At 32.5% G+C, this 23,790-nt stretch overlaps 1 non-coding gene across 1 annotated transcript; it reads left to right on the top strand.

Moving 5' to 3' along the window:
• The first annotated feature begins 22,048 nt into the window (after positions 1-22,048).
• LOC118148024 (U6 spliceosomal RNA) lies at positions 22,049-22,155 on the top strand. Its single transcript, XR_004734768.2, has one exon. It is a non-coding gene; the product is annotated as a U6 spliceosomal RNA (small nuclear RNA).
• The last annotated feature ends 1,635 nt before the right edge of the window (positions 22,156-23,790 follow it).

Consider the following 23,790-nt stretch of genomic DNA (forward strand, 5'->3'; position numbering starts at 1 on the left):
TATTTAAATGAAGACAGCCAAATCCATCACTAAACAGCAGAACATTTGTCCAATAATGCCAACTGGCCAGAAAATATGACCCGATACTAGTAGATAAATAGATTTGTAGAAGCTGTTCCAGGAAACAGAGGTGATTTTAAAAATTGCAAAATACTTTAGAGCAACTGTCATTTTGCTCAAGTATTTACAGGAAAAACTGAACACAAATAGCAGAAAAATTGACAATGTACAAAAGAACAAAAAGGGACTTTTGAAGCTCAAAACATAATAATTATATTGAAAATTAACCGGCTATGCTAAACAGCAGATTGAACATAGCAGAATTAAAACCAGGAAACTTAAAGGAGTAGCTGTCTACACTGAAACAGGGAAGAAAAATAAAAGGCTGGAAAACTTGAACATACCTAAAGAAAACAATGGTACAGTAGCAAACAGATGATATCTATGTAATTGTAGTCTGACGAAAAGTGGTTAGAAAAAAAGAACATGTGACATCCATGGATACAAGGATAAAAACTGCTTATTTCTCTTCATCAAAAATCAAAGAAAATATGCTTACCAGATTTTGATGATTTTGATACTAAGGAGTATAGTCTGAGTTGTATACAATATTTTAAAATGTATTTTCTGAAAAGATTGTGGTAAGGTTGTGGTTTCTTCCTAGAATATTAAATTAAATTCACTAGGAAAATCATCTAGTCCTGAGGTTTTCTTTTCCAGAAGGTTTTGAGTAAATAATTCAGATGCTGTTTGGTGAATGTAGCTTTGCTGTATACTTTAAGATCAGGCAGTGTGATGCCTCCAGCTTTGATCTATTTGCTCAGCATTGCTTTGGTTATTCAGGGTATTTTGTGGTACCATGAAAATGTTATGATTCTTTTTTAAAATATATTTGAAAGATGCAATTGGTATTTTGACAGAGATTGCATTAAATTTTGAGATTGCTTTTGGTACTATGTATGATCATTTTGACAATTTTAACTCTTCTGACTCAAGAGCATGGGATGATTTTCCTTCTGTTTGTGCCCTCTTCAATTACTTTTGTCAATTTTTTTTTAAGTTTTCTTAGTAGAGGTCTTTTATCACCTTGGTTAAATTTATTTCTATTTTTTTTATTTTAGTTGCTGAAAATGGGACTGCTTTCTTAATTTGATTTTTGGCTATTATTGTTATTTCGGCTGATTTGTTTCTTGGCTAGTTTGTTATTATTGTACAGAAATACTACTAATTTCTGCATGATTATTTTGCATAGTATTTTACAAAAATAGGCACATGGTTCATTAGAACAGAATAGGAAAAAAAAAGAAATAAATCCAAATTTTTATAAACAGTTTCTTTCTGACAAATACACCAAGAACATACATTGTGGAAATAACCAGAAAGTATACAATGTTAGACAGAAACATATACTACATAATTTTATTTATAGAAATCTGAAAGATAGAAAAAATATCTATTAAGATGGTAATCAGAATAATGGTTATGTTTGTAGAGTCATGCCTGAGTGGGACATAAAGTAGTTCCTATGATATTAATAATATACTATTCTATAAATTATGGTTGCACCGATGTGTACTATTTGTGAAAATTAGTTGAGTAATACTTAAGCTTTTTCTTACATTTTTACACTCATATAAAATTCTCACATCAAAACATACTGCGATGTGAGAATTTGAGGAAAGAGTTGTATAGGTATGTAAATGGCTTGTTCAAAAGTCCTAAGAAAGAGACTAGTTTCATGGCTTCTAGGAAAATTATAGAGGCCAGTATGACTTGAGCATAGTGATCAAAAGGTGAAATATCTAGAGAGGTGATCAGAGAAGAGATGAGGGCCAAATAAGCGCAGAAACATAAAAACAACAGTGGGGAATGAAAAGTTAATTTTAAATGTGAAAGGAAAACAATCAAGACTTCTGAGCATCAGATAAAAGAATAATTGGTCAATAGGAAGATATCTTAGAGTAAAAAAAGATAAGAACTTACATTAGTTTGATATGGTATCATCAGTTAAAAATGTTTAGAAGACAAACAACATGGAAGCATTGGATAAGCTGTAATGTGATACAATGTCAAAAGAAAAGCAATGGAGTTCCTGTTCTAGATATTATGGATTCCTTGATATTGGGCTTTCTAAAATAAACCACACACACAACTAAAATTTGAACTGCGTAATGGAAAAATAAACGGTCTAGGCATTAGACAGTGTACATCACATGATGGCAATTCTTGACAGAATGGACATAAATCAGTTGGTTATTATTCCTGCTATGTATTTCATCTATAACATACTGATCATATGAGTCAAGGAGATAGGTCAAATTTGGGGAAGGCTGAGGTATTTGAAGTTAGTGATGCAGAGTACTTTAAAAAGAACATTATACAGAGAAAGTAATCACAAATTTGCATAGGAGTCCTCATAAATCTTTGGCTGAACTCTAACCCAAGCATAACTTGAATGACACTCTGCCAGGCTAGGCAAAGAAGAATTACTAGGGACCTGTGAGCTAGGAGATATTTACATTCTGACCAACCAGAAGATAAAATCTCATGGAACACTCAATATTCCAATGGCGATATTAACATATCATATTTTGGTGTGTAACTAGGTATATTATAAAGAAAAGTCTACTCCCAACCTACCCTAACAAAGTTTAAAAGCAGGACTCAAAAGAATTAAGCTCATCTGCAAATGCATGATAGCCTATGAAGAGAAAACAATAATGGTATTTAAATGAAGACAGCCAAATCCATCACTAAACAGCAGAACATTTGTCCAATAATGCCAACTGGCCAGAAAATATGACCCGATACTAGTAGATAAATAGATTTGTAGAAGCTGTTCCAGGAAACAGAGGTGATTTTAAAAATTGCAAAATACTTTAGAGCAACTGTCATTTTGCTCAAGTATTTACAGGAAAAACTGAACACAAATAGCAGAAAAATTGACAATGTACAAAAGAACAAAAAGGGACTTTTGAAGCTCAAAACATAATAATTATATTGAAAATTAACCGGCTATGCTAAACAGCAGATTGAACATAGCAGAATTAAAACCAGGAAACTTAAAGGAGTAGCTGTCTACACTGAAACAGGGAAGAAAAATAAAAGGCTGGAAAACTTGAACATACCTAAAGAAAACAATGGTACAGTAGCAAACAGATGATATCTATGTAATTGTAGTCTGACGAAAAGTGGTTAGAAAAAAAGAACATGTGACATCCATGGATACAAGGATAAAAACTGCTTATTTCTCTTCATCAAAAATCAAAGAAAATATGCTTACCAGATTTTGATGATTTTGATACTAAGGAGTATAGTCTGAGTTGTATACAATATTTTAAAATGTATTTTCTGAAAAGATTGTGGTAAGGTTGTGGTTTCTTCCTAGAATATTAAATTAAATTCACTAGGAAAATCATCTAGTCCTGAGGTTTTCTTTTCCAGAAGGTTTTGAGTAAATAATTCAGATGCTGTTTGGTGAATGTAGCTTTGCTGTATACTTTAAGATCAGGCAGTGTGATGCCTCCAGCTTTGATCTATTTGCTCAGCATTGCTTTGGTTATTCAGGGTATTTTGTGGTACCATGAAAATGTTATGATTCTTTTTTAAAATATATTTGAAAGATGCAATTGGTATTTTGACAGAGATTGCATTAAATTTTGAGATTGCTTTTGGTACTATGTATGATCATTTTGACAATTTTAACTCTTCTGACTCAAGAGCATGGGATGATTTTCCTTCTGTTTGTGCCCTCTTCAATTACTTTTGTCAATTTTTTTTTAAGTTTTCTTAGTAGAGGTCTTTTATCACCTTGGTTAAATTTATTTCTATTTTTTTTATTTTAGTTGCTGAAAATGGGACTGCTTTCTTAATTTGATTTTTGGCTATTATTGTTATTTCGGCTGATTTGTTTCTTGGCTAGTTTGTTATTATTGTACAGAAATACTACTAATTTCTGCATGATTATTTTGCATAGTATTTTACAAAAATAGGCACATGGTTCATTAGAACAGAATAGGAAAAAAAAAGAAATAAATCCAAATTTTTATAAACAGTTTCTTTCTGACAAATACACCAAGAACATACATTGTGGAAAGGACACCATGCTTAATAAGTGGCACTGGGAAACTGTCCGTCCGTATGCAGAGGAATAAAACTATACTGTAATCTCTTACCACATTAAAAAATCAACTTAAATAGATTAAAGACTTTAACACAAGACTCATATCTATAAAACTACTAGAAATAAAGCCTAGGCAAATGCTTTAGGACATTTGTCTGAGGGAAGATTTTATGGCTTAAGACCTCAAAAGTAAAGGCAACAATAGCAAAAGGAGACATGGAATTAAATTAACTTTAAAAAGCTTTTGCACAGCAAGGAAAACAACAGAGTAAAGAGACATCCTGAAGAATGGAAGAAAATATTTACAAACCATTCATTTGACAAGGGACTAATATCAAGAATATTTACATATCAAAAATAAATAAAAAGTGGGCAAAGGATCTGAACATACATTCTTAGAATAAGACATACAAATGCACAAAATGTTCATGAAAAATGCTCAAAATCACTAATCAAAGCAATGCAAATCAAAACCACAATGATACTCACGGATTTGAAGACACAATATTGCGAAAATTTCTATACTACCCATAGCAATCTATAGCTTCAATGCAATTCTTATCAAAATATTAATGACATTTTTCACAGAAATAGAAAAAAAAACTGACATTTTTATAAAATCATAAAAGACCTCAAATGGCTAAAGCAAAACTGAGCAAAAGAATAAATCAGAAGGCATCACACCATCTCCTTTCAAAAAACACTAAAGATCTATAGTAACTGAAACAGCATAGTACTGGCATAAAAACACAACATAGACCAGTGAAACAGAATATATAACCCAGAAAGAAATTCACTAATTTATAGCATGATTACTACTGTCAAAAATGCCAAGAATATAAATTGAAGAAAAGACACACTTCAATAAATAGAGCTAGGAAAACTGTATATTCATATGCAGAAGAATGGAACTAGATCATCATCTTTCACTGTATAGAAAAAGCAAGCCCAGATGCATTAAAGTCTTAAATGTAGGACTAGAGAAAAATATCAGGGAAACACCACAGGGCATTGGTCTAGCCAAAGCTTTTTTGGATAAGACCAAAAAAGTACAAGTAACAAAAGCAAAAATAGACCAACGGGATTACATCAAGGTAAAAAGCTTTTGTACAGCAAAGGAATTAATCAACAAAGCCAGAGACAGACAAAAGAATGGGAGAAAAATCTGCAAAGTATTCATCTGCTGAGGGCTTGATAACAAGACTGTACAAGGAACTCAACTCAGTAGGAGGAAAAACAAATAATCCAATTTTAAAATGAGCAAAAGATTTGAGGAGACATTTTTCATAAGAAGACACACAAATGGCCAATAAGTATATATAACAAATACTCAACATCACTAATCATCGGGTGATGAAAAGAAATATCAAAACACCAATGAGATTTCATCTTACTGCAGTTAGAACGGCTATTATCAAAACTACAAAAAATAACAAATGCTGGTGAGGACATCGAGAAAGGGAAACATTTCTACGTTATTCTTGGAAATGTAAAGTAGTAAAGCCATTACAGAAAGCAGTATGGTGTTCTCTACAAAAACTGAAAATAGAGCAATTATATGATCTAGTAATCCCACTTCTGGGTATATATTGAAAAGAAAAGAAACCAATACATTAAAAAGATATCAGCATTCCCATGTTTATTGCAGCATTATTCACAATTGTCAAGATATGGAATCAATCTATTTGTCCATTAATAGATGACTTGATAGAAAACTGTGATATAGATACACAATAGAATATTACTCATTCACAAACTAAGAATGAAATCCTATTTACAGCAACATGGGAGAAACTGGAGGTCATTATGTTAAGTGAAATACACCAGGCACAGAAAAATAACTATTGCGTATTTTCACTCTCGTATTCAAGCTAAAAAAGTTGATTTCATGGAGATGGAGAATAGAGAGTTAGTTACTAGAGTCTGTGGAGGATAAGGGGAAGGAAAACTAAAGAGAAACTGGTTAAGAGATACAAAAATGTATTTAGACAAGAGGAATAACTTCTAATATTCAATAGTACAGTAGAGAAATTAATTATATACTTTAAAATAAAATATTGGAATTGTAATGTTTTCAACACAAGTAAAAGATAAATGTTTAAGGTGACTAATAAACTAAAAACCTTGATTTGATCATTACACATTATATGCATTTACTGAAATATTACATGTATGCAATAAATATGTACAAATATGTATTGATAAAAAATTTATCAAATGAATTAAAATACCTGAAAGGTTACAGGACTATTTAGTTTTCGTATTTCCTCTTGTGTCAGTTTTAGCAAGTCATATTTATCAGAAATTTTTAATTATTTTCTGAGTTTTAATGTTTTCATTACACAGTTATCCATAGTATACTATTTACACATTTCTCTCTGTAAAATCTCTGTTGATAACCATACTTCGGTCCCATATATGGTAATTTTTTAGCTTTGCTTTTTCTCTTGAATAATCCAGCAATTAACCTGCTTTTTAAAAATGTTTTTAGAGAATTATCTTTTGGTGTTGCTAAATTTCTCTCTTTTCTATGCTTATCTCTATCATCTCATTTCTACTTATACTGGGATTATTAATTATATTCTACATATATTTTTTGAGACCGGGTCTTGTTATATCAACCAGGCTGAAGTGCAGTCACGGCTCACTGCAGCCTCAACATTCCCAGGCTCAGAGGAACCTCCCACCCCAGTTTACCAAGTAGCTGGGACTACAGGCACACACCACAATTGTGCTATTTTTTTTTTATTTTTTGTGGAGATGTGTTTTCACAATGTTGCCCAGGCTGGTGTGGAAGTCCTGGGCTCAAGCAATCCACCTGCCTTGGCCTCCCAAACTGCTGGAATTACAGGCATGAGCCACTTTGCTTGGCCATGTATTGGATATTTTATGCCTGAATGTAAGATCATCATTTTATGATATTTCTTCATTGCTATTTTAATCTTTGAAATACGTTATTCATTGATTCATTTTTATTTTAGGCTTCATAGCTTGCTATGTTTCCAACTAAGCACTACTTTAACTGTATTGCATAAATTTTCATATATTATCTTTTAATGATCATTCAGTTCTAATTATATCTTAATTACCCTGTGATTTAATTTATGAGCTGTTAATTATTTAATTGGGAATTAATTTATTTATTTTTAGGATTTCTAATATAACAGTATACTTTATTTCTATATCTATGTTCATGTTGTCAGAGAATACACATCACATGATTCTGATAATTTTAAAATATATTTGGGAGTTCCAGTTTCTAAAATGTTTTATGTCTTTATGTGCATTTGAAAAAAGTCTGCATTCTATAGTTGCTGGATGTAACATTCTGTTCTATATATGTCAATCGAATCAATAATTTTTATGATTTTCATTTATAAGTCTTATGACTTCTTAAATATTGATATAATTATTCTACCAATTGCTTAAAGATGTATAATTTATTGCTATTCTTTCATTCAAGTCTGTGAATTTTTGCCTTGTGTGTTTTAAGGCTCATACACATTCATGAATGAATGTTCTATTTTATCATTGGATCCCCTTAACTCTAGTTACACTCCTTGTCTTGCAGTCTATTTTATCTAATAATGACATAGACTCCGTAGTACTCTTGGGCTTTTTTTTTTGTTTATGGTACATATTTTGCATTACTTATTTTACTTTATTTTCATATTTGAACTAGAAGTATGCTGCTCGCATACAGTGTATACAGCATGGGTGTGCTTTTTATCCATTCTGCCAATATCTGCCTTTTAGTTAGTTGTGTAGAAAATATAATTATTTATAAAGTTAGGTTTACATGTATTATTTTATATTTGTTTTTTATGACATCTGTTTTGCTTTTTGTCTTCTGCTCACCCCATCTCCTTTCCTGCATATTTTTGGATTATTTGAGTATTTTCATTATTCAATTTAAAAATTATCATTTTGAGTATATCTCCCTTTGTTGCCTTTTTGGCAGTCGTTCTAAACATTACAACTACTTAATCTTTCATGATCTGCATATAGGCAATAAATTCTCTTAACATAATATATAAACCTAGTAATCAGGTTAAATTTTACTTCACATAATGTAAAAACCTAGAATTTATAGGCAAAAAAAAAATTGTACTTCACATAATGTAGAAACCTAGTTATTTAACCCCTCCCTAAATTGACATGTGTCTTAGTTGTTATACAAATTATATCTAGATGTGTTGAAAACTTTGCCAGACATTAATTTGTACTTTAAACAACCAAATATTTTAAATAACTTAAATGAGGAAAAGAATATTATATTTATACAGATACTTACTATCATTATTGTTACTACTTCATTTCCTTTTGACAGCAATTTGTTTCTGGCCTGGAGAATTTTCTACATAGCACTTCTTAGAGTTTGTCTCGTGACGAAAAATTATCTTAGATTTCTTTAATCAGATAATGTCTTAATTTGGCCTTTATTTTCCCATATGCGTAAATTATTCATATTTGATTACACAGCATAGAGTCCTCAAGTAGTTTATTAGTATTCACATTAGCCTTATGTATTATTATTTTGTTCAGAGCTTTCAGTTGTAATCAATGGAGGGGATGATCTATAATGGGATTCCGCTATAGCAGAACTGGCCTTTGTAGTATATTTGAATCTCTGTGCACCTGTTTAAAAAATGCTCTAGTCCTATAACCCAGATCAGTCACCACCCAGTAACAAATTATTTGATGCCTGTAACTTATAGACAATGTACATGGCTATTTCTCTTTGCCAAATAAATAACCATTTCAAAATAATAAATTTTATTCAGTGATAGATATAACCAGATGTTTTGATCAGCCTTGCTGATGTTTTATAATCTTCATCTGTTCATTTTCAAAAAGTAGAATATAGTATACTTATTCTTAGTTATGTAAAACCAGAGGCTAAGATACCTCTTTACTAATAACATAGACATTTATAATCTTCTAAATTATACATATGTTCATTATACATTGTAATTTAAATATGTAAAAATTCATAATTATTTCTTAACATAATACGATTATGCAAGATACATGTTCAACAGTTTTGATTGTAGCTTTAATTAAACAACATTAAACTACATTAATTTAAGAAATTATTAGATTATTACCCATTGCTGTGTAAATTGTATGTAAGAAAACTTTTCACAATATTAAATATTCTGACCTATATATTAAAGAAGGTTTTTGGATGTGATAAATGTCCATGTTTTCAAACAAAATAAGTCTATCAGCTTATATAAAATTATAAGTAGATACAAAATATATTTATTATATACATATTGGAAAAATCCTTATTTTCCACTATCATTTGAATTACAAACTGTATATTTCTTTTTAAAACAAATTTATTATTAAACATATATGTGAATATAAACACAGCCCCACATTCTATTCTATATTTCTGCTCATGTTTCTATGAATAGAAATGAAGATCAAGGGATAAAACCTGAGGAATTTGACTGAATCATGGAGAATTTAGTGAAAAGACAGGAAACAGCAAAGGAGACTGAGGAATACGTGACAAAGCTAAGAAAAGCAAAGGGGTTGCTGTTCTGTTCTTAACAGCTATTAAATCAATAATGTCTAACAGGAGGGTGGTAATCATCTTTGATGAAGATGGGTCCAGTAGCATGAAAATTAATAATGTCTATAGATTTTTAGGATCAAAGAAGACACTGGGACATTTACAGGAGCTGTGTTTGGTACCATGCTTTAGGCAAAAGCCTGATTGGACAGTGTTTGAGAGAATAAGAGTGTGGAAAAGAATCTACATGTACATTTGCTGGACAGGTATTTAGATTCTAAGATGAGCAAATTTCTCAACCTGAATTCCAAGGACAAATCTGTGCCCAGAAATAAATTTGTAGGTGTTCACGAACTTCTAAGTTTATTGTGTCCATAAATTCCCATATGAGTTTATGTGTATTTTTCATTATAAAGTTAAATTATATAAGCATATGTTCTAATATCTAAATGAGCAACATATAATTGAGTAGTGCTCTGCAATTACAAGACACATCTTCCATTTCTGTTTGCAATCACTTTAAGAGGGGTTATTCATCTTTAAATAGTAATTTAATGTGAACAAAAGCAAGGGGCATTTAGAAGAAAAATGAGGGATTCCAGAACAACTGATAACCACATGAGGTAATGTACTGTGCTGGATTAATATAGGTTTTAAAGCAGTCTGATTAGAAAAGTAAAAATGGAAAATATGCATTAAAAACTGAAGTACATGTACACTATATTAGAGCTGCAATATTATGGCTTACTTGTTTATCACATATGCTCTTTACAGCAGAAGCATATACTATGTCAAGATGCAGAAAGTAATACAAAGGAAAGAAAACGAATTATGTCAACACTAAGCAAAATAAAACTGAGAGCTATATTAATATCAGAGAAAATTGGCATTTGATTAAAAGCTTTAATAGAGAAATTTTATAATAATAAAAGTTTCAATTTACCAGGAAGAAATTATAATTCTAAATTTGTATAAATCAATTTTTTAAATGAAGAAGCAAAAACTGTCAAAATTCAAATGAAGACGAATCGAAATAACATTCAGAATAAGCAATAACACAAACCTCTCCAGAAAACGATTACTGAGTAAATATGGATTTGAAAAATATAACCAACAAACATATATATTAAAATAATACACATACATAACTAGCCTTCCATAAATATATTTAAGTGTACACTACATGCTTATAAAAATTTACCTATAATTGGCAAATATTAATTCATTACAGGTGGTGGAACTCATCCTGTTGTCAGAAATCTTTCCTTAAAATTAACTTATATATCGTTTCAAAGCAGGGAAATAAGTGATGCGTGCCTAAGTGATTCTCTCACCTACACACTCATGCACACAAATCTAAGGTACTGGTTATCTTTTTTTTTTTTTTTTTTTTTTTTTGAGACGAAGTTTCGCTCTTGTTACCCAGGCTGGAGTGCAATGGCGCGATCTCGGCTCACCACAACCTCCGCCTCCTGGGTTCAGGCAATTCTCCTGCCTCAGCCTCCCGAGTAGCTGGGATTACAGGCACGCGCCACCGTGCCCAGCTAATTTTTTGTATTTTTAGTAGAGACGGGGTTTCACCATGTTGACCAGAGGTACTGGTTATCTTTAAGGACAGAGAGACAGAAATTGAAGGGAAATTCTAGGAAATGCCAACAAGGTACTAGTTTTTAACCTTTGTTATTGTTACATTAGTATTTGATCTGTGATACATTATTGAGCGGTGCATTTTAATTTTATAAAATTAATGGGATTCACTATAATTCAGAATAAAAATATGAACATGCAAATCAAACAATAATGGAAGAATGTTCAAAATTTTAAAAGTTTTCTATTTTTTAATGTTTAAATCATGACCATTATAGTTTTCATAATGTTTCCTATAGTGCCATAGGAAAGCACTCTCTAGAAAATAAGTACCTCTTTAGTTGTGATAACCTGTAGGCTTCAGATAGTGTAGTTTGCACTATCTTAAGCTCAGTCTAACGCTTGCTTCTTCTCTCAACTCCTTACTATGCTGCTAGTATCGATTTCAACAATGACTTCCCAAATGCTCATTACAATAAACAATTTTTAGTGTTCTACCTAAACTCATTCTATTCTATTCTAGACTATTATTATTATTACTATTATTATTATGAGGCAGGGTCTTGCTCTGTCACCCAGTGTAGTAAAGTGCAGTGGCCCAATTTTAACTCACTCCAGCCTGGAACTCCTGAGCTCTAACCAACCTCCAACCTCAGCCTTCTGAGTAGCTGGGACTGCAGGTGTGTACAATCACACCAGGATAATTTTTTATTTTTCTTAGTTTTTCTAGAGACAGTGTTTTGCGCTATTGCCCAGGGTAGTGTCAGACTCCTGGTCTCAAGCGCGCTTCCCTCCTTAGTCTCCCAAAATGCTGGTATTATGGGTGTGAGACATCACACCTGGCATCATCTACACTCTTTCTAGAATTTGAAACTGCTCAAACTCCTTGCTTTTTGCTGGTTGTTAGGATACTATTTTTTTTCCTCCTTTTCTCTTTTTGTGTTACTATGACTACCTAGAAAAAAATTGACTGCTCCTATCTACACTACCATTTAGAGTTTCAGCCTAAGCCCTCTTTCCTCCTCAGAGTCCACACTCTGCCTCATCAGGAATGGACAAAAATTAAACAAGTCCTCTAAGCAAGGTGCTACTCATGAAATTTGAGTATGTGCCCAAATGTCTTCAAGACATCTCTGGTTGGCTTTCCCATAATGGCAGTATCCCCACACGTAAATACCTCTCTCCTCCAAATCAAGTCCCTAAGATAGAGCACTAGGGAACAATCCCTTCACTTCTTAAATTATTGCTCACCACTCTAGCAATTTTATCCTTGAGATATCACATCTCATACTTACTACTTCTTAGACATGTATATGAGGGAAGTTATAGTTGTAATTTATTTGTGTGATTACTTTAAAAGAGTAGTGAATGATACATTGTTTTATTTATGCAGTATTCTTTCCAATTCTTCTACTAACAAGGGACTGGAAAGAACACTGCATAAATAAAACAACGTATCATTCCAACAATGAACAATGCAAACTTCATTTTTGTATTCCAACAATGAAGTTTGAATTATTGCCATACGCGTTACACACCTCATTCTCAGATTACAGATGATCACCTCAGCATTTAAACAAGCAGGACAAATACGATAACTTTCCTGAAATGTTTAAGATTTTATTTAATTATTGTAATAACACTTATTATGATATCTACCCCAATACATTTTAAGTATACAATACAGTGTTTTTAAGTATAAGCACAATTTTTTTATTTATTCCCTGTGCAAAAAAATATTTAATGTGAAATTTCTAATATAGCAGCCTCTGCTGCTCCTATCTACACGGGGAGTCCCCCGTCTTTATGAAGTTTTGCTCTAATGAAATGTCCCATTTTTGGGTATTTGGCAAATGTGTGTGCATGTGTTATATGTGTACATATACACGTGCATGCCTATATACTCACAAATATATGTGTCTATGTTTGTATGCATACATGATCCATATATGTGCATAAACTTATGCATGCATACTTCTATGTATAACATGTATAAGTATAAGCATACTTATATACATACATGTGTGAGTGATATACATGGCAATGTTTCTTTCATTGTCTGCATGTCTTATTCTTTGTCTTTTTTTTTTGAGACAGGCTCTCAGTCTGTTGCCCAGGCTGAGTGGACTGGCACAATCACCATGCACTGCAACATCTGCTTTCTGAGCTAAGCTGATCCTTCCTCTTCAGCGTTTTGAGTAGCTGGGACCACAGGCATATACCATCATGCCAGACTAATTTTTGTATTTTTTGGTAGAGATTGGGTTTCACTCTGTTCCCAGGCTGGTCTAATCTCAAGTGATCCACCTTCCTCGGCCTCCCAAACTGCTAGAATTGCAGGTGTGAGCCACTGCAAAAGGGTCTAAACTTTATCCTTATTCACATGCTTGTATCCCCCAGAATCTATTTTGCTCTTTTGACGTACCTAGTAAAACTTGTCACTTATTCTCAATAAAAAATTTGAATATTTGTAGATATCAAGGAACCAGTTGCTGATTCTTCAGAGCTTCTGTGCATATATGCTTGCCCTGACCAGATCGTCTAACATATAGTAATTGTATATGCGTTGTGTAGTGATGTTTAGCTTACTTCATACACCTTTGATCTTATATTGAGAGCTTGAAGGTGAGTAATGAATGCGGCGTTGTGCTCCTGGTATATTTTACAATGTGGAGGGATGGAAATTTTTGAAATATGCCTAATATGTTTGAAAAATACAGAAGATAGAAAACTAGCTATAGAAATGATTATGTGTTATTTATTGATGATAAGATATCATAGAACATTCAATGCCTAATGACTGAAGAGGGGAGACAAAAATGAGATTATATTGGAGCAGACTTGATGTTCATCTGTATCCTGAATAAAGATTCCATTTTGACAAAAACATTAATATGAATTCTCTAGCTTTCAATACAAGTTGAGCTGCCCATCTATGAGAGAAGTTTAAATGACTGCTCTTCCTCCTCACTGGAAGAGAGTGAGAATTCTCACCTTTCTTAAACAGGTTCTCTGTGGGAAGAAGGAGATTGTTTTCTAGGATGGCAGTTAAAGGCTCCATGAGTGATAAACCTGGATATCTCTCTGGAAATCTCAATATTAAACTTCCAAGACTTGTTTGTCATGTGTTTATTCTTTCACTCATTTTGTGTATGTATTTTACTCAAAAAGGTCTGACCAGGCAGAAACAAACATTTTCACCCAGAATGGTTGTACAATGCACTAGCAATAATATTTTTAAAATATTCTTAAAATTAAGTTTGGTTGTGTATCTCCATTTAGAGTTGATATTTCAAGAGTTCTCTCAAGTACATATAACATTTTCCAGAGTCCCGTAGACAAAAAGGCATGAGGTTTTTCTTCACTGTCATAACGTTTTATGAAGTTTATAAAATTCAGATCCAAATCTACATGAAAATTATATATCTGGAGAAATCCCAGTCTCAGAGATTAAAAAATCAGACAGTTTGTGTAATCGTCCAGCTAATGACGATGTGAGTGTTCCTGTGATCCGCAAGCATTCCCTTTGCAGTGTCACAGATACTGAAGTAGGCAGCTTGGCAGATAACACCCTGCACAGACACCTTAAAGCCTTGGTACAGGTCCTTAATCCTATCACATTTGTGGATCTTAACCAGGCAGTTGCTGAGCCCTCAGAATCCCCTTTCAGCTCCAGTTTACCGGCACCTGCTGCTAGATGGGTACAGGCAAAATTAAGAGGGTCACAAAACACAAGGATGTGACCCCAGCAGCATGTCCTGATGCCAGATTTGTTGCAAAGCAGCACCAAACCTGGGTCCTTTTGTCCACACCACCCAGGAAGATCTCTTGTATTTATCTTTGAAGGCGAAGTTAAGAGCCTGGGTGGGGAAGTATCTGATGACACTGGCCAGGTTACCGCGTGATAATAGGACTCAATTATATTTTTTATTTCAGTCACTCCTGATATAAATAACAAATTTGGAGACATAAAAATATCTAAAATAAAAAGAAATCAGAAGTCCTAGTTATGGAGAAAATAAAGGCACTTACTTTGAAATTAATACCACTCAATTCTCAGAAATACATAGAGAATGAAAGGTAAATTTTGGAAAATTAAGAATATAGCATAAAATGGCTAAAGGGTAAATAAGTGTATATGGCTAGGATATATTTATGTCACGGAGGGATTAATTTGCTAAACACTTTTTTGTGTCTTGTAGAACAATCTCTCTCCTACATACTGGGAATCCAGCGGTCTATAAAATACTTTGTCAGTGGTAAGATGCACATTTAGAAAAGGAAAATGTTAATCATATGTTGCCATTTTCCATGCTATTTACATATAAAACTTTTGTTTGTTTTTGCTTATTTGTTTAGTGGCCTTATTATTCCAGCAGAAAACATGAACAATTGCAGAATATTTTAAATACTTTTTTTCCTTTTGTTTTATCCAAGTGAGAATCTGTGAGCGTACTTTCCTCAGTAAAAGGGCGTTTCTCTGTAGTATTATTTCTAAAGACGATTTGTGTTAACTTTTATCTTATTTGAATTAATGATACTTTATGCATAGAAAGAGAGGGTAACCAACATTTCTGTGACCACCTCATCTTATTGTTTGGTAGGCAATTTTGATGTTGTTTTTCATAAATATAATCTATAAATGTTTATCCTCTTAATTTGAAAGATAAAGTGGTATCTTTTAATATCAGGTTATAACGTTTTATCTTACTGTTTCTGAATAAATTGTAGAATATTCTGTGTGAAGCAAAACTAAGGGGTAGTATGAAAATGGTTAGTATAGATGTTACCAAATATGCTTTCAAAGGTAATTTTAAGCCTTTTAAAATCTTTATTTATTGTATATTCTGAACACAGTCCTTTTTCTAATGTATTCCTTGGCATGACAATATTGTAATATTAGTACCAAAACTTTTTCAAAATCTATTCCACAGAGAGGCAGTAGCATAATGACCATAGAAACTAAAATTGCACCCTAAGGAACAAATTCCGTAATTCAAATTTTAGCTCCACTACTTCTCAGCTTTGTAACTTTACAATTTACAAAATACATTATTTTGAAGTTTCAATTTTCTACTGCATCCTCCCCTTTATAAAATGACAATCATAAAAGTACTTAGAACAGAGTTGTTATATAGATTTATTAAGGATTAAGAGATTAAGAGAGTCAATACATGTAAACTACTTAAGAAGCTCTAAATGAATGTTTTTTGCTATCACATTCTCTTATGTCATTCTAAGCCCTAGTGTTACTTTATTCTTTTTATTGGGATGATAGGAGAAAAGATATGGAAGGCTATGGGTCCAGTTTATGGTCTTAGAAGTTCTAATTTCTAATCCTTACTTTCTCTTGCTTAATATATATGTTTCTTATTTATAAAGTGTGACACTTCATATTTTGGCACTTGATTTTTTAATTTCCTGTTATTATATATCTATAGAGCACTCTGTAATGGTCAGTTTTATGTGCCAGTTTGGCTAGGTTCTAGTTTCCAGTTGTTTGGTCAAACATTAATTTAGCCATGACAATGAAGGTATTTCGTAGAGGTGATTGAAATACGTAATTAGATGACATGAAGTAAAAGGATTCTCCTGGGTATTCTGGGCAGGACTGACTCAATGGGCTGAAAATCCTGAAGACGTCACTGAGGTTCTCATAAAAATAAGGAACTTACGCTTGTGCATAGCTGCATTAGCTTGTAGCTGACACAGATCCTTCATGCCTTTCTGATGAGGTACTTAGTGGGTTTCAGACTTGCTTTGCCAGCCTACACAACAGCATAAGCCTAAACCTTGCGATGCATCTTTGAATCTTTGTAGTACTAGTTTTATTTCTCTGGTTGGATCCTGACTGATACACAGTAATAAACTGACTTCCTATCACACTCGACTGTGAGCAGTTTGTGTACTTCTATGGTCAATTTCCTCAAACTCCATGTAATATTTTTCTAGAACTGCAGTCATACATGAACTATTCTTTTTAGAAATTGATTTTGAATTTACAATCAACACTTTCTTCCCAAGAAAAAATATCTGATGAGCATGTAAAATCTGATTTATCAGGCTTACATGCCAGAAATAAATTAACTGATGTAACTGGTATACTTTACAAATGCTCTCATTTCTTTCTCTTTCTTTTCCTTTTTCATTTTTCCTAGCTGCAGCTTTCAAAAAATAGGCTTTATAATGAAGTGAAAAATGAAAACTTACTAACACCCGGTGCATTTAATCTCGCTCGATTTATAAAAATAACGCTGAAGACCTGTGATATTTTACTCCTTATTCTTTTAGGGAGCGAGTCTATATTCATGAAATTGATGGGAATAATCAAGTTTATTATGTTTATTTAACACTACTTTCTTAATAATTATAAGTAATAAATTTATTAAGAACTTAGTATTTACTAGGCAATGGACTCAGCATTATATACAGCTTTTCTCTTAGAAATGATATCTTCAAATATTGTTTTTTGACAACTCTGAGCTTCGAAATCATGGATGAATTGCTATTCCTACTAATTGGACATTTATATAATATGAGTACAGCATGCTTAACAACATACACATAAAGTGTAAACTTAAAATATGGGGTCCGGGGAGGAAGAAGGAAGAACTGAAGTGAGCAGAGGGAAGGAGAAAAATAAATGTGCTCTTTCCTTTATAAATTACCCAGTCTCAGGAAGTTTTTTTTCTTTTGATGCAGAGTCTCACTCTGTTGCCCAGGCTGCAGTGCAGTGGCATGATCTCAGCTTACTGCAACCTACGCCTCCTGGGCTCAAGCAGTTCTCCTGCCTCAGTCTCCCAAGTAGCTGGGACTAAAAGCATGCACCACCATGTCCGGCTAATTTTTGTGTTTTTAGTAGAGACAGTTTCACCATGTAGACCAGGATGGTCTCGATCTCTTGACCTCGTGATCTACTTGCCTTGGCTTCCCAAATTGCTGGAATTACAGGCATAAGCCACAACGCCTGGCTGGTGGCTTTGTAGCAATGTGAAAACAGACTAACATATATATATATATATATACACACACACACACACGTGTAAATGCATATATGTATACTGTACATATCTACACATATGCTTATTTTCTGTCTGTATTCAATGAGAATAATTATGAACAAAAGTCTCTCTTATCAATTAGCATATCTAGCACCCAAATCTTGCTTTCTGCATACTACTTTCTAAGAAAAACAACCCTGAAATTAAATAGAGCAATGTCTGATTCCGGGACTAGGGCAGGGGAATAAGCATTAAACATTTGTTGAAACATATGCTGTTCGACTCTCCAAGAGTGATACAAGAAGCTGTAGCCAAATTACAATCATGTCTGGGACAAAAAAGCTTCAATGATGAAGACAGATTTATGCTATTTGAATAAAGAGGAAGTGTAAAAAATAGAAAAATGGGAAGGACATTGAAATAAGAAGGAGCTAAATCAACTGGAAATAGGTTTTTCATAAAGAAGTGTACAAAACAAAAGTAGATTCGGGAGCTTACTACTGGAGACATTTTCACACGTTAACATTGTCTAGGAGGAAGGCAAATGCACCACTTTAAGTAACCACCCTTGTATAAAAGGTTCCATTATACTATCTTCATTTATTCCAGATTGAATCAATTGAAATAAAATTTTGCTGAAAGACATTAACAAATTAAAATATTAGCTCAGGATGCTAAATTCAGCATACCTGTTTAGGTAATGGAAGAAAAACATCATTAATTGGAGGGCTGGGTTTTTTTTTTTTTTTTCATCTGAACTCCAATAGAGAATATAAAAGAGAAGACACAGTTGAAGTCAAGAGGTTGGGATTGGGTGAACAAATCTTTTTGGAATTACTGAATCCTGCTACCTAATGTGCTATAATGCTTGCTGAAGAATGGGAGAGCATTTGCAAGGAAACAAACGTTGAAATTGGAAGATACATTGATGATATGGTTTAACACTATGTTTATAATAAAATCATAGGTTAAAAGATGTGAAAGGAAAATAAATATTGGTGTGCTCTAATCAGTAATCTAAAGGGAAAAGTCAAGAGGGGAACTGCTTAGGGCCAACCTGCCTCCCATTCTATTCAAAGTCTTCCCTCTGCTCACTGAGACTAATGCATATGTGATTGCCTCCTTTGGAGAGATGGAAACAATGCAACTAATGTATCTCTTTTCTAAGTATGACCTGGAAGACCCCTCCCCACTTCCTGTCTTCTCACCTTTTCTTTGAGTTGTCTGCCTCCCCTCCCACTGACCAGTGTTCATCTTACATATGTTGATTGATGTCTCCTGTCTCCCTAAAATGTATAAAACCATATTGTGTTCTGACCACCTTAGGCACATGTCCTTAGGATGTCCTGAGGCTGTGTCATGGGCTCGCATTATCAACTTGGCAAAACAAACTTTCTAAATTAACTGAGAACTGTCTCAGACTTTCAGAGTTCACAAAGATAACAAAGTAAAATAGAAGCAAAAGCTGTAACTTGTGGTAGCATCATCTATACTTGACTGCTTAATTAAAATAAATATGATATGTGAGGAAGACTGAATATTACTTTATTATATTTGTATGCTAAAACCAAGGTACAACTCCCTCACCCAGTTTAACTCTTCAGGCTACATTACCAAAATGCTCACTCATAACAGACATAAAGCATTATTAAATCGTGGGAGGAGAATAAGATGACTATTTGTATTTACTTTATGGAAATGTCACTCTTTCCTAAATATCTCATGTCTTCATTTTACCCACACAGAACATCTGAAAATTGAAATAACAAAAAAACTCATGGTAAAAAACTTTACATACACATTCAGATACATTATATCTGGACAATTCAAATGTTAATTAGCTGGAGAAAACAATACTATTTAGCCTCACATTTAAATATTGTCCCTGTAATTTTTTTCGCTAATTTGTTTTATTGAATATATTTAGCTAATATATTCAAATGAGATCAAAGTGTATCACATTTCCCTTGTCCTGCATAGACACTCCGAGAGCAATTTTGGTTCTATTTCACTTTAGAAAGATATGAAGATAGGTAAATCATTTACCAGTTTTTAAAAATTTGATAAGTTATCTGTAGTGAAGGAATTGTTTCTCCCAATCTTCATTTTCCTTCCTCTGATATATTCACATCAAAGTTACTCTGAACTAACCTGTAAAATTTAATGTATTTCCAAGTGTTGGTGCTCAACAGGAGACCAGCTTTACTTTCCCATGAATACACACTCAGAGTTAAGTGCCTGAATCCATCACATTAGCAAAATGTAGGATTGGATAGATTGAAGAAAGTATATTAGCCCCATTGGACATGGTGATATTTTTACGAATTTTTAGCCTGCTGTGTAACTAAATAACATAAAATATTTTCATATCACTTCACTCTTAACTGTTCCAAGATAGCAAATCGCTTTAGTAGGATTCGTATAATACGATTGTAAACATGAGTTATCTTCATGTACATATTTCTGTATACAACTTTGTAAGACTATGAAGTAAATCAAAACTTTTATTAAAGATAATACTTCATATGATAGACACTGGGTTGTCTTATGATGAATTGCTACTAATAGAAATTATATACAAAATATATATTTTTGTATACATTTTATGTCCCAACCTTACCATATTTTTAAGACTACTGAGTTTTTTACAAGCTCTATTAGTCAATCAAATGTAAAGGTGATATGTATGTATGTATGTATGTATGTATGTATATATGTATGTATCTGTGTATCTATATATATGTACAATTTGGGGTAAACTACAAGTGAACCCAAAGTGAACTTACAGGAAAATCTATTGTTTGGTTTAACAATAACAAGACATATAAAATATTTTACATACATAAATATAGATAAAGTCATCATGTGTTGCCACAAATTGAATGATAACTTTCAAGAGAGGACAAAAATCTCATCTTCTTTAAATAGTTTACATAGTACACAAGGAAATAATACATTATCAAACTCTTCTCTATCTCTCAAATTAAAATAAAATGAAGCAACTATCACTTATTAAATTGTTTTTATTATTAATTATTCCAATCATGGGGCATAGTAGAGTAATATGGAGTAAATATCCATTGTATATCATGAATATAATACAGGAATAGGTGATAATATGCAGAAAGTTATAATTAATCATGAGATTAGAAATTTTTTATGATGCCCCTTTTAATATCCTACTTTTTAAAGTAATACCAAGTAATACCATATTTCCCTTACACAAAGATTCAGAAAATGTATGACTTCTTTGCTACCTCTCACTTAATCTTGGAACACAGTGTGGTAGAAAATACTACCATTTAAGTATGAAAATATCTCAGTCTCATCATGTGTTGCACAGAAGCTTATCACTTAATGTTGTATTGAAAATTATTTCCTTCATAGATTTATGAGCAAATACATTTCTTTAAACATAACTGAAAATATTAAAACTAACACATGAATGAAATGTTATAGTGATTATAGACTCTATATAATCAATAGCCACTTAATAAGGGATTAATTATTTTTAGGACACTCTAACTGAAGAATTGCTATTTTCAAACGAAGGTATTTTAAAAAGCCTAAAGATTTTTAAGAAAAATGTAGATATACAAAATACACCCCATGAGAGAATGATATAACGTGCTCATCATTCTACCCTAACAGTAACACCACTAGCAAAAAAAAAAAAAAAAAAAAAAAAATTAGCATACCTCAGTAAAGTAATGCTCATGAGATTACTTATGTTTATTTTGGAATGAGAAGAGCCTGGGTGTCCTTTAAGGATATGCAATGTTGGTCAGGCAGAAGGCTTCAAAAACCTGCAGTGTGCTCACTTCGGCAGCACATATACTAAAATTGGAACGATACAGAGAAGATTAGCATGGCCCCCGTGCCAGGATGACACGCAAATTCATGAAGCGTTCCATATTTAAAAAAAAAAACCTGCAGTGGTTAAAAGAGAAAAATAATCTAGCATAACACAAGACAACTTACAATGAACCACATATCTTTGAGAAAAATGTGTGGCTCTATAATCTGCTCGACTGGGAGGATCAATGTAAATTTACTAAGATCTAAACATTTTGGAAAGTACCCAGCCGATAACAGTATATGCCTTCTCTTTTCTTTCCTGAAAACATTCTGACATAATGAAAAATTATATAAATTTGGAAGGAAAGTAAAATCAAAACAATGTCGTAGACTCCATACTTACCTGGTCCCCCTACACACCCCCCTCCCCACAGAAGCTCTAAACATAATTACTATGGTATTTCTATTGCTATTTCTATTCAAAATGGCAACTGATTGAAAGTATATGCCAAAGGCTGGGTAGTGATATAAGGGTTGATGAATTTGTATTAAAGCAGTGATTAAAATATTTCTGTAAAAGGCTTTTGTTGTTACAGAAAAAAAGTAGAAGGATACAAAAAGCTAACTGAGGGAGGTAAAGAATAGATTAAGCTCATCCAGTGGAAAGGAGATAAAAGTTTTCCTAGCTTTTCTTTATTGCAGGTAGATGATCATCAGTATTCCAAATCTGCTATACTGAATAAACAAAGCCAAACATGAGGACAAACCACAGAGGATTCCAGCAGGTCGCTGGGCTTCTTCCTGTTAACTCTATGCAGTCACAGTAACAAAGCCAGCAATTAGAAAGGCAATAAAATCGCAGACAGAGGGAATATTATGATCACAAATATAAAATGCCAAGTAAGATACTATATATCAATATTATGTGAGTGTGACACCGTGGTTTTCCCCTAGCATAGCAATTATCAAAATTTCATTATAAAGTAAGGAAAATTTAAATAGACTTCATAATGGTTAAAGAAATAGAAAAAGGTTTCAAAGAATTATATCCAAGGTAGGCAACCTGCCAACATGGTCCTAGAGTAAGAATTTTTTTATCGTTTTCCTGGTACAGAAAACCATTTTCACGTTGCAGAGAAGAAATTTAGAGGAAAACTTTCCCATTTAATGGATTGATACTACTGAAGTTTAACATCAAATGCTGACCAAAAAAAGAGATTAAAAAGTCAAAGTACAGTTTTTTTATGAAAAAGAATGGTGGTGATTTTAAACATAATAATAATTTAGTCTTTCAACCTGTTGTGAATTACTCTATAAACAAATGTAGTAAAATAATTATTAAAAGAAAAAGGCAAATGTAAAATGTCTTTAATGGCTATGAGATACTTAAAAGTAATTATTTTTGGTAACATAACACCTAAAATCCTCAAAGTAAAGTAAGAATATTTATCAGAACTATATTCAGATAATTTTTTTATTATTTGTGTCTACATGTTTCTGCTAAATGTTATATACATTTACAACTGAATACAGCACATAGTACAGGTTAATATTTCATTCAGCATTTGATAAAGTTAATAAAATAAACACTTGCCATTACACTGCAAAGTTGATTACTAGGGAATAATTAATTAACTACTACACTCTACAAAGGCCCACAAGAGAGTTGGCAGATTTGCAGATTTTTGAGTACTTCAGCAATGCTTAAGTTCAAAGAGATATTAAAATGCTGCAACCCCGATTTCATTTTGACTGTC

This window comes from Callithrix jacchus, chromosome 1 (genome assembly GCF_049354715.1).
Source record: "Callithrix jacchus isolate 240 chromosome 1, calJac240_pri, whole genome shotgun sequence".
NCBI lineage: Eukaryota > Metazoa > Chordata > Mammalia > Primates > Cebidae > Callithrix > Callithrix jacchus.